We start from the raw sequence: 12,616 nt of genomic DNA, 5'->3' as shown, positions 1-12,616 counted from the left end.
CAACGGGTGGCAGGATTGCACTTGAGTTTACCGATTGCTTCTTTGTAGTTTTGAGTGCTATTTTCGCAGTTGTTTGTGGTTTGTGCCATTTGATCATCTGAGTTCAAGCGACTCAAGCGATGTCGATGTCAGTTTCTTCGCCTGGCCAAGGGCCTTCCCCTTGGCTAGCTTCTATACCGGCCAAGGATTGGCCGATTGATTTTTTTTTTTTTGCAGTGGGTTTATCAACGGCCCCGTGGCACTGGTACCGACCAATGGAGGTACGATACCTGTGAAAAATCTGCAGGTGATTCAAATGGAGCTTCAAAAAGCCACATCACACTTTCAAAAAATCATCGAGGTCCGGAATTTTGATGGTGGTGGTATTTTGTGCTGCTCTGCTGATCAGGAGTGCGCCCGAGAGCTTCTCGGTTGTTCCGAATTTGCAGCGCAGCCTTTGGGCCCGTTTATTCCAGCGCATCTTGCATGCTCGAAAGGCATAGTCAGTGGTGTAGATACGAGCCTGACCCCTGCAGAAGTTCTGAAATTATTTGTGGTATCTGGCGCAGTGTCAGTATACAGGTTAACGCGTCTGGTTGACAAGAAGAACTCACCCCCGAATCGGTGATAGTAACATTTGCGTGAGCGCTGAGGTCATCTGAATTAATTTGGGCTTGGCCTCTTATCTAAAAGTTCGAGCCTCTATACCCTAAGCCACTGCAGTGCTTGAATTGTTGGGGATATGGCCAAAGCGCAAAAGGGTGCAGATGAACTGCTAGATGTCGTATATGCGGAGAAAATCATGACAGCCGTAAGTGCAACTCTGCGGAAGCAAAATGCTGTTTATGTCGTGAAGCGCATCCTGCAGACTCTTTAGGTTGTGAGGCGAAAGAACGAGAAGCTAGGCTAGTGGAAATTGTGGAACGCAGGCGTTGCTCCCGCAGGGAAGCTGTGACTGAATTACAATAACGCTCGAAAGGCTAAGCCAGCGTAACAGCACGAAATGCCGCTGCGACGAATGCATCATTAGCAAAATCTATAGCAGAGACCATAGAGAAGGTAACGGAACAGGTGATAGAGCGCAGTGCCAACAGTATTATTTGAGCCGTGGCTGTATTCTTGACATCTCAGTTGACCCAAATCCTTGCTTCCAAGTCTGTGAAAAAACAGACTTCTTAGGATTTGAAGGTTTCAAGGTGTGCAGGAACAGAAAGCCCAATAGCTCCTACACGATGCGCATCTCCTCAAGCAGGACCCTTCAATAAGATACTGCGGGAAGATCCAAAACCTATATCAGATGACATCGATGATTTCACAGATATGGATGCGGAATCTCAAAATTCCTTGAAACGTGCCAGATATCCTCTGTCGAAGAAGTCTTCCCAGAAATCGAAATCTAAAAAATACTGATCAAAAAGAAATTTTTGAGAACCTCTCCAAAAAAGACTTTTTGAAGAAAGATCTTTTGGATCAAGCAGTCTCTGCGGCGGGTTTATAGTGTCGAAATTGGTTCCTTAAAAGTATTACAGTGGAATCGTCCATCCATACGGTCGGCTACCACAGATATATTACATATTTCTTCGAAAATTTCCCCAGATAATAGTATTATACAAGCTACCTGGCTTACACATGGACAAAAATTTTACTTAAAAATTATCGCTAATTTTGTTTAGACAGACCTAGCAGAGGTGGTGGACTTGCCGTTTTTATATCAACTAAATTTAGCATAAAAGCGAAGATGAACTACCTGTTCATGGATACCAACTATGAAATTATAGTATTAAACATCAAATTTGCAGGATGTTCCCCTTTTTATTTTGTTAACGCATACTTTCGGGCAGGAGTACAGGACGTAAGATGCTTAGATGCGATGTCAGCTTCCTGCAGGAAAGATTTCATGTTAACTGGTGACTTCAGTTCACACCACGTGTCTTGTGGTTTCAAGACTGATGTAAGTGGAAGGCGCTTGTGGGAATGTACTGTCGATTATCAATTATCTCGTGTAAATTTCCCTACTGTGACATTTGTTAGGAAACAATCTAAGTCGGCTATAGATCTTACCTTCTCCAGCTCCTCACTTATAATTTTGTCATGGAAAACTTTAGGTAGCGCAACAAACAGTGACCACCTTCCTATTAGCTTTGGTGCTAACTTTTCCAGGATATTTTTAACCGATAACATCGGTTCTTTTGTAAATTATGAGTGATTACAAAAAGACTTAAAGTCTACTTTAGGTCTACCTACAGATCACGTTCGTTCAATCGCTCCTAGAACCATTGGACGTCGAAATCAAACATAGTTTCTTAACAAGTAACTTCAATCGAGACCTTCAGATAAAATTTGAGAATATTTATCCCTCTAACGCGAAGAAAATATTATTTATATATTTAATTGATCAGCTTCAGGATTACTTGGCACAAGTGAACATGAACAACATAATCATGACTGATGCATCCATATCGAATAAAAAGGCTTGGGAAGGTATCTTCTCACGTTCTCTTGACAGGTCCTTTTCAGTTAGAGTCCCAGATTACATGCCAATATTCATAGCAGAATCATTTGCTATTGTACTGGCACCACGGAAACTTCCTTTGGGCGAATCAGAAGCAGTCTTACTTACAGATTTTTTTCAAGTATGCGCCGCCCTGTCTTCGGGAGCCAATTTAGCACTTATGCATATGTTTCGACAACTCATACCGACAAACTTGGAAAAACTTCTGCTGTTATGGGACCAGGCCATCGTGGCGTATATCTCAATGAGATGGCGGATGCACTAGCCACAGCATCTCTTAGCGGTCTCCTTATCTCAATTTTGCCTGATACAGCTTACGCGACAGCAATAAGGTTTATAAACCTCTGTTTGCATGAAATAAACTCCTACTCACTGCATAAACTTTGAGATTTTGCACATCTAAGATGCTGCGGGAGTAGACAGTGGTGCACAACACGGCAAACGAAAGTTACTTATACTAGATTGCGTTGTAAAATTTCACAACTAAATTATTATTTACGTAAAGTTAGTCTAAATGTGTCACCTTTATATCAGGTTTGCGAAGAAATGGAAACGAGAGATTATTTCTTTTTATTTTGTCGCCGATATTCTTATCAGCGGAAAAGATACCTGGTAGCTCCACTAGAAAAATTAGGATTAAAATTAATTGTGGCAGTAATTTTATCATTTGGCAGCATTAAATTTGGTTATAGCCATGGGGACGTCTGCTCTGCGGTATTTGACTACATATTTGAAACAAAGCGATGGCCATGTTAGAGTGCCTTATATATATATATATATATATATATATATATATATATATATATATATATATATATATATATATATATATATATATATATATATATATATATATATATATATATATATATATTATTCGTTTTGGAGCCCCCATTATCTCGCCTCAAATCACATCTGATAGCCTGCATCGATCATTTCTCAGATTTACCCTTGTTTCGATTTTTGGCTTTTCTCTCTCTCTCTCTCTCTCTCTCTCTATATATATATATATATATATATATATATATTGTTTTTTTCACTCCAAAATTACTTTGTGTTTGTAAAACCATAAGCCTTTTACTTAAAGACCATGCCAGCCGGTTCTTGGCTGATCACCCTTTGTGGGCGTGCGCCAGAATAACAAGGATCTTCTTCTTCTTCTTCTTCTTCTTCTTCTTCTTCTTCTTCTTCTTCTTCTTCTTCTTCTTCTTCTTCTTCTTCTTCTTCTTCTAATACTTTTTCTTCTTCCACTTCTTCTTGGCCTAGCTCAACAAGCAGCCCTACGCAAGGTTGCCTTGAGCGTGACAAGATTGGATGAGCTGCTCGGTAAGACGACTCACGACGCACCCCATGCACAAGAGCCCGCCCAGGAGCCGGAACGCAAGCCGTTTGTTCGTCGACACGCCAGTTCTTAGAACAAGTCGCCGCCAACGAGGCCTTCCATGAGAGACAGTAGAACAGCTTGCCGACAGAATGACTATGACTTCACCTCAAGGTGCCATGGAAACTCCTAAGTAGTCTACGCCGATCTGTTTCACTCTCCAGAACCCACTGAGGCCTAGTCCCTTTCACGGAGAGCTGTTTGGGGATGTGGTTGACAGGCTGAGCAAGTTCAAACATGTCGCAGCGGTCAACTACTGGGCCGAAGCCGCCAAACTCCTCAACGTCTACGTCTGCTTAAAACACGGTGCCCGCACGTGGTTTCTGAACAGAGGTGATGTCTTGACTACCTGGCGCGAGTTGCAGCATGGCCTCTTGTGAACCTGACCTATCAAAGCCCAGACCACCCCTAACGTGCTGAACGTGAGTTGCACTCACGCATCCAGATGCCTAACGAGATTGTCACCATGTACGTGGAGGACATGACGCGGCTTTTCAGTCGAGCGGACCCAGCAATGCAAGAAGAAAAAAAACTGTGCTATCTGATGCGAGGCGTCAAGGAGCAGCTTTTTGCTGGTCTAGTGCGGAGTCCTCCGCAGAGTGTAGCGGAGTTTCTGACCGAAGCCACTACGATGCAGAAGGTACTTCATCAACGGCGCGGTCGGCCTTATTTGACCAGCAAGTGAATGCTGCATCACCTCCTCAATGTTCTGCCTCCTTCGCGAGCAACAGCATTGAATGAATTCGCGAAATTGTTCACTTCATCGTCCGCGAAGAAATGGCGAAACTACATGGGGCGAGACATCTGAAGGTAAGCAGCATCACCAGTATTATCCAGGACGTGGTCCAGCAAGGGCTTCACAGCCGTCGCTGTCAACCGATGGCTATCAATATACAACCACCTCCTACGTCCACTGATGTTTGGAACCGCATATATGCCGAAGCCTTGCGCACTTTCATGCCGGTCTCAAGCCCTGTAGTCCAAATCCAGACGATGTCGCCAATTCCAACTGAATCAGCACACGCTGGTTTGAACATCGACGGTCGCCGTGCTCCTACGCGGAAATCCGATATCTGGTGTAAATCGAATAGAAGATCCCCCTGCTGCCTTTGCGGTGAAGCCGGTCACATCTATTGAGAATGCCCGTGCCGACAACTTGGTCTGCGCGGTTTCTGTATTCATTCGCCTCGTCCCCTAGTTGATCAGAGGCCAAGAGAAATTGAGGACCACCTCGCGCAGCCACACCTACTTTTCTCACAGCGTCAATCGTGGTCACCATCTCCACGGCGACCCGCAGCCATTGGGCCACGTTTTGGTACGATGGTACGGGGACGCTCCCCAAGCCCTCGGCGGAAAAACTGAAGGCAGTGACCTTCGGTGGCGAGGTCGCTAGAACTCAAAGTGTGAAAGACCTCCCATCAACGCTTGCACAAAACGCTGCAGACATTGAATTGACGTCTGAGTGCAGTGCGAGAGAAACGCTGGATTGTGCGTCTGAACCCAGCGACCTAGTCTCGCTCGACATTCCCGTGCTGATAGACGGTCTTCATGTCAGCGCATTGGTGGACACAGGTGCAGATTATTCTATAATAGGCGGAAAATTGGAAACCTGTCTTGAGAAAGTGATGACACTTTGGAATGAGACGCGTGCTCGCACGGCTGGAGGCCACGTTGTTACTACATTGGGTCGCTGTACCGCAAGAGTGGAAATACGCGAGTCAGCATTTGTGGTCATCTGCCTCGTACTACGTGACTGTTCTCGTCAGCTTATCCTTGGTATGGACTTTCTTTGAGAAAACGGTGCGAACGGCGCGATCATACATCTCCGCGAGTGAATGGTGTCTTTCTCAACGCAACGTGCAACCGATCAAGGCGCCGATAACCGTCGTAGACCTGCACGGCGTGTTGCCGACGAAAGCGGAACGCTGCCTCCCCGAGTGACTGTTTTCGTACAAGTCACCCGTGAAGACCTCGAATACGATGACGTGGTCGCTGAGAGCAACGTACCCCCTTTGCCACTCTAAGGTGTGTGTGCAGTGCGAAGCATTGGGCGTGTGCAGGACGGACGGTCACAGATATTCGTCACAAGTTTTAACTTCAAGCACCGACATCTTTTCCGCGGCACCAACGTGGCCTTTGGAGACCGTGTAGCGAATGTCATCGAGTGTCTCGCATCCGAGGAAACGGTTGATGGAGACAAGTTTCATGACCACATCGACGTCAATTCGAAGCTTTCAAACGAGAAGAAGGCCGCACTTCACACTCTGTTGAAGGACTTTCAATTTTGCTTCGCCTCTTCATCTAGAGTCGGTCAAGCACCCCCCACGAAGCACCGAATTGTTACTGACGATGATGTTCGCGCAATCCGCTAGCAACCTTACCGTGTTTTGGCTAAATAACACGAGGCTATACAGACGCAGGTAAAGGAGATGCTTGACGATGGTGTGATACAACCATCCAGCAGCCCGTAGTCCTCGCAAGTCATTCTAGTGAAGAAGAAAGACGGAACGCTGCGATTATGTATTGATTACCGAAAGCTCCGTAGCATTTCCAAGAAATACGTTTACCCACTTCCACGGGTTTATGGTTCTCTCGACAGGCTGCGACACGCGAAGTATTTTTCATCGATCGATTGTAACAGCGGCTAATGGCAGATAAAGGTCGATGAGCGAGACCGAGAGAAGACAGCGCTTGTAACTACCAATGCGCTTTGTGCATTCCGAGTTCTTCCTTTTGGCCTCTATTCGGCTCCAGCAGCCTTCCATCAAATGATGGATACCATTCTCGCCGGCTTGAAGTGGGCAAAGCTGCCTTGTATGTCTTGACGATGAGGTCATCTTCTCGGAGAGTTTCGAAGAACATCTGAAGCGCCCAAGAAAGATTCTGGAAGCTATCCGTTCGGCCACCCTCTCGCTAAAACTCCAGAAGTGTCATTTTGGCAATGTTGAGCTGACACTTCTGGGACATGTCATGAGTGCGGATGGAGTTCGGCCTGACCCACACAAAACTGCAGCAGTCGCCACCTTCCCTGTTCCGTAAGACAAAAAGCAGTGTAGCGTTTCCTCCACTTGTGTGCTTATTATCGCTGATTCATTACCAACTTCTCGACGATATCCCAACCACTCACGAGACTCACCCGAGACGATGTACCGTTTGCCTGGACTACAGAGCAAGAAGCAGCTTTCGCAGAGTTACGACAGCGAAAGGAGCAGCACCTGTTCTTGCGCATTTTGGTGAGGGCGCTTATACTGAAGGTCGCACAGATGCGAGCAACGTCGGACTTGGTGTTGTCCTTGTGCAACGACACAACGTGGTTAGACATGTCATAGCTTACGCAAGTCGTGCTCTCTCTCGTACCTAGGCCAACTACTATACTACGGAGAAGGAATGCCTCAAAGTAGTGTGGGCAACGGCAAAGTTTCCATCCTACCTCTACGGCTGTCCCTTCAAGGTGGTGACCGATCACCATTCACTGTGTTGGCTGGTGAATCTCCGCGATCCATCTGGTCGTCTCGCTCGGTGGAGTTTACACTTGCAAGAGCTTGACATCACGACTGTTTATAGATCTGGGCACAAGCACGAAAATGCCGACGCATTTTTTCGAGCACTTGTAGGACATCTCGATACGAACTCGGAGTATGCTGATGACTTTCTTGAGCCATGAGTAATTCTGAATTTATGTCTAGACAGCAAGCAGATCCGGAATCCGGCCCTATTATCAATTCCTTAGAAGGCCGAAATTCTCACTTTCCTCGGCGCATTACTCGCGAACTGTCGTCCTTTTGCCTAAGGAGAGGCATCCTTTACAAAAAAAAATGCTCGAGGTAGCAACAAAGCCCTCCTCCTCGTTGTACCAGCCGACATGCGGGATGACATCTTCGTCGCATGCCACGACGAGCCCACGTCAGGACACTTGGGCTACTCGCGGACTCTCGCCAGAGTGCGCCAGCAGTACTATTAGCCACGGCTTTCTACCTGTGTACATCGCTACGTGCAAAGCTGCCACGAGCGCCAGTGTCGCAAGACGCCACCTGTGAAACCTGCGGTATTTCTCCAACCTATTCCACCACCACGAACACCTTTCTACCTTGTGGAAATGGACCTTCTGGGCCCTCCCCTTTGTCGGCTACTGGAAAAAAATGGATTATAGTGGCGACCAACTACTTGACCCGGTATGCTGAGACAAAGGCGTCACTCCATGGCATGGCGTCTGAAGTCGCGAAGTTCTTCGTGCACCACATCGTCTTACGGCATGGCGCGCCCTCATGTGTGAACACGAATAGAGGAACGCCATTTACGGCACACATGCTGGAGAACATTTTCAAACTGAGTTGCACAAGCCACCGAACAACAGTGGCTTACCACACACAAACTAATGCACTTACGGAAAGGCTCATCCAGACCATAGCGGCTATGTTGTCATGTACATGGATGTGCAGCACAAAACCTGGGACAATATTCTGCCATACGTCACGTTCGCGTACAATACAGCAATGCAGGAAACAACTCGATTTGCACCTTTCCGCCTTGTTTATGGGCGCAACGTACAAACGATGCTGAACGCTATCCTGCCATGTGATAAAAGCGATGCGCTTGCTCCAGAAGCCGAGCAATACACGTAGCACGCCAAAGAGGCTCGTCGACTGGCTCGCGTAAACATCTGTCACCAACAATACGCAGATTCGCGACGTTACAACCTTCGCCGTCGAAACGTCGTATACCACCCTGGCGAACGAGTGTGGGTTTGGACTCCTATCCGATGACCAGGCTAGGCTGAAACGCTTCTGAGCCATTATTTCGGACCATACAAGGTTATCCGACGTGTAAGTGACGTTACATACGAAGTGCTTCTGGACGGCACAGTGTTTTCACGTCGAGACACAAAACTTTTCATGTCATACGACTCGAGTCGTACTAAAAAGAGAAGCCTCTGTGCTTGCGAGTTAGTTTGTTAACGTGTGACAGTGACCTCATGTGTTGGTACTTTCTTTTTATACTTGTCCATTGGTGTTTTCATGTTTGCGCATAGTGCAGGTGGTGGTGCATCCTCTTTGTTTTCCCTAATACCCCCTGATTCTCTGATACGACGACGAAGTGTCTGACGAAGAGTGGGCAGGGTGGCGATGCCATGATACGGTCTTCAAACCCGATCATGTTTTTCGTACAGATTCTGCTTGGATTGCTGTTTGTCCCAGCGTGGCTATCACCAATGAACAACGGCCCTTCATCGACAGCTATGTTCTTGGTCACCGATCAAGAGAAGCCGATGCCCGTGGTCTTTCATCGGCTAAACATCGTTCCCGGAGGAGCAAAAATGACGTCATCGGATGCACCAGGGGCGCTAAGGGATGCATCTGTCAACGGGACTATAAAACGGCTCTTCAGCGCGGCACCTGACAGTGGGAATGGTGGCGACGCCATGATACGGTCTTCAAACCCGATCATGTTTTTCGTACAGGTGAGCAAACGATACGGAAAGTGTTACAGTAGCTATAACGTTTGCTTATTCTTGCTGCCATGCCCATGGTCAATGTGCGAAATGCTCACTAACGTGACTAATTCTCTTCGCTACCTGTTATTACTTAGTGGTGACGTAGAAACTAATCCAGGGCCTACAGAATGCGATCGGTCAAAGCAACTAAAGGCAATCGCAGATGACATAAAGGAAATCAAGAAAGAGATATCCGTCACAAATCAGAAACTAACTGCAATTGATAAGAAACTTGAAAAAATTTAGTGGAATGGAAAAGCAAGTTTCTGATTGCGTAAAGCGAGTAGTGGACCTAGAAAACAACATCAAAGGCATGAGCAGAAAAATCAAAAAACTAAAGAACAGAAGTCGCAGGTCGAACCTGATTGTGTACGGAGTTGAGGAAAACAAAACGAGTCCTTTCAAGAGCTTCATAACCTCGTATCAAAGGAAATATTTGAAGATACCCTAGACGTAAAGGCTGCAGGCATTAAACGTATTCACGGTCTTGGTAGAACTAGAGAAGGCGATCCGAAAAACATTCCAATAATTCTCAAGTTGCTCGACCATCGCGACAAAGTTAAAATACTCCAGTCTTGTTCCAAACTCAAAGGGAGCGCTTATTCAATAAGCGAGGATTACTCGATTGGCGTGCGTGAAACTAGAAGAAAACTGTGGAAAGTCACGAAAGAAAACCGCGATAGAAGGGAAAGGGTAAGGCTTACATTTGACAGAGTTCAGATAAACGGTCATCTTTTACTTGGGATGAAGACGGTGAAAATATCGTAGAAGTAAATAAAGAAACGAAGAGCAACTACCAACGGCGCAGTCTTCCCGACGACAATGCCCATAACCCTTCTAAATGTTAACGCGCGAAGTCTTGCGAACAAGGCAGAACAATTTGAAGCTGTCTTATTGGCCGAAAAACCTGATATTGTTACTGTGAGTGAAACGTGGCTACATTCAAATATCCATTACCATGAAATTGTGCCACCGAGCTACACAATTGTCCGCAAAGATAGGGACACTAGAGGCGGCGGAGTAGCAATTGTTTTACGGCAGGGAGTTGCTTACACAGTCATGCCAGAGGTGAACAGTGTCGAAGCGGTTTGGTGTAAGCTTCTCCCGTACGACGGCTATGTGAATGTTGGCGCCGTTTACAGGCCCCCGAATGCTGATGCGACGTACCTAAACCCCCTTATGGATTATATGAATTTGCATACGCTCAGTGGCAGGATTGTCATGGCGGGTGACTTCAACCTACCTGATGTAAATTGGTCCTCATTAGGTCTAGGCCCCCTGTTGAATAATATAGTCATAGAATTCTTATTTGCTCTCAATCTAACTCAGCTTGTTAAAGAAAATACACGAATGCAAGGACAGTCGCACTCAGTGTTAGACCTTGTATTTGCAAGTGATAATTTTTCCACTGATGGTGCAAGTGTTGAAAGAATTGACGGCATATCGGATCATAAAATAGTTCTGTGCACTTATCCTTTAGCAACTCCAATACGGCAATCTGGCCCAGTAAATTATGTGCCCTCTTTCAATGAAGCTAATAACGTGGCAATAATGAACTACCTATCCCACGAGTATCCCGACTTTTCTGAGCTATGTGCAGATAAAAACACGAGCATATATGAAGCGTGGACCACAGTATAAGCATCATATCATGCATTGTGTTTCGAACTATATTCCCAAACAAAAACTGGTTACAAGAAAGCACAACCCATTGGTTACCCGTGACATAATTCACCTTAGGCGCGAAATCAAGCAAGTAAGGAAGGCAAAAAAACGCTTGAAAGCGCTAGCTCACAAATAGCAAGACTAACATTGACCTTAAAAGAAAAGATACGAGACCCTAACGGCATTTTCATGGACACACCCTACAAAAGTTTATCTGAAGCGCACCCGATAAATTCTGGCGTTACATAAGCGTAAACCCGTCGACATTATCAGTGTTTCCAGCTGAAGAGTGCAAGATAAAGGCGAATAATTTCAATTCGTACTTCTACTCTGTTTTTAGCACTAATAACCTCGGAAAGATTGCACAGGATTAGATAGATTTGTGGGGTTTAACGTCCCAAAACCACGATATGATTATGAGAGACGCCGTAGTGGAGGGCTCCGGAAATTTCGACCACCTGGGGTTATTTAACGTGCACCCAAATCTGAGCACACGGGCCTACAACATTTCCGCCTCCATCAGAAATGCAGCCGCCGCAGCCGGGATCCGAACCCGCGACCTGCGGGTCAGCAGCCGAGTACCTTAGCCACTAGACCACCGCGGCGGGGCAAGATTGCACAGGGTTCCCGTCACGTTGACCATGGCAGATCACTTCCGTCGTTAAATATGACAGCACCTGGCATTCTTTCACTGCTATTAGATCTTGACGAAAAGAAAAGTAGTGGTCCAGACGAAATACCAAACATTTTCCTTAAACGGTATGTTGAACTCATTAGCAAATACCTCCATCTGTTATTTACAAAGTCAACTAGTGATTGCCGTCTTTTGGTGGATTGAAAAGCAGCGAAAGTTGTGCCAGTGCACAAATCTGGTGATACTTCTATTGCATCGAACTACCGGCCAATTTCTTTAACTTGCACTAGTTGCGAAATTCTCGAGCATGTTATCTTAAAGTTAATAACCAAGCATGTAGAAGAAAACAACCTCATCTCTCTTTCTCAGCATGGGTTCAGAAGTGGGCTATCTACTGTCACTTAGCTCGCAGAGGCTATACATGATTACGGGCTGGCAATAAACGAACAATCGCAAATTGATGTATTTTTTAGATTTCTCTAAGGCCTTAGACCGTGTGTCTCACTCTAAACTCATCACTAAACTCATAGAAAAACTAGGCAATGGTTCAATAGTTAAATAGATTAGTGATTACCTTTGATACCACCACCAGTTTGTGCACTATAATGGGCAGAATTCTGACACTGTTAAAGTCCTTTCGGACGTTCGACAGGGATCTGTTCTCGCTCCGCTCTTGTTCCTGTTATTCATTGATGACATTGTTGAATCAGTAAACGTTAAAATTAGACTGTTTGCAGATGACTGCATGATTTACAGTGAAATCAAACACATTGACGATCAGGTCGCCCTTAACAGATCCCTAAACAACGTAGCGCAGTGGTGCCAAGATTGGCAGATGGTTAATAATTCTGAAAAAACGGTCGTGATGAACGTAAGCAGAAAAAAAAGCAAGCTATTATTTCCATGCTCGCTTAATGGTGTCACCCTTCGCACAGCAACCCAGTATAAATAAGT

This window comes from Rhipicephalus microplus, chromosome 8, assembly GCF_043290135.1.
Source record: "Rhipicephalus microplus isolate Deutch F79 chromosome 8, USDA_Rmic, whole genome shotgun sequence".
Taxonomy (NCBI): domain Eukaryota; kingdom Metazoa; phylum Arthropoda; class Arachnida; order Ixodida; family Ixodidae; genus Rhipicephalus; species Rhipicephalus microplus.
This window is presented reverse-complemented; position numbering follows the sequence as displayed.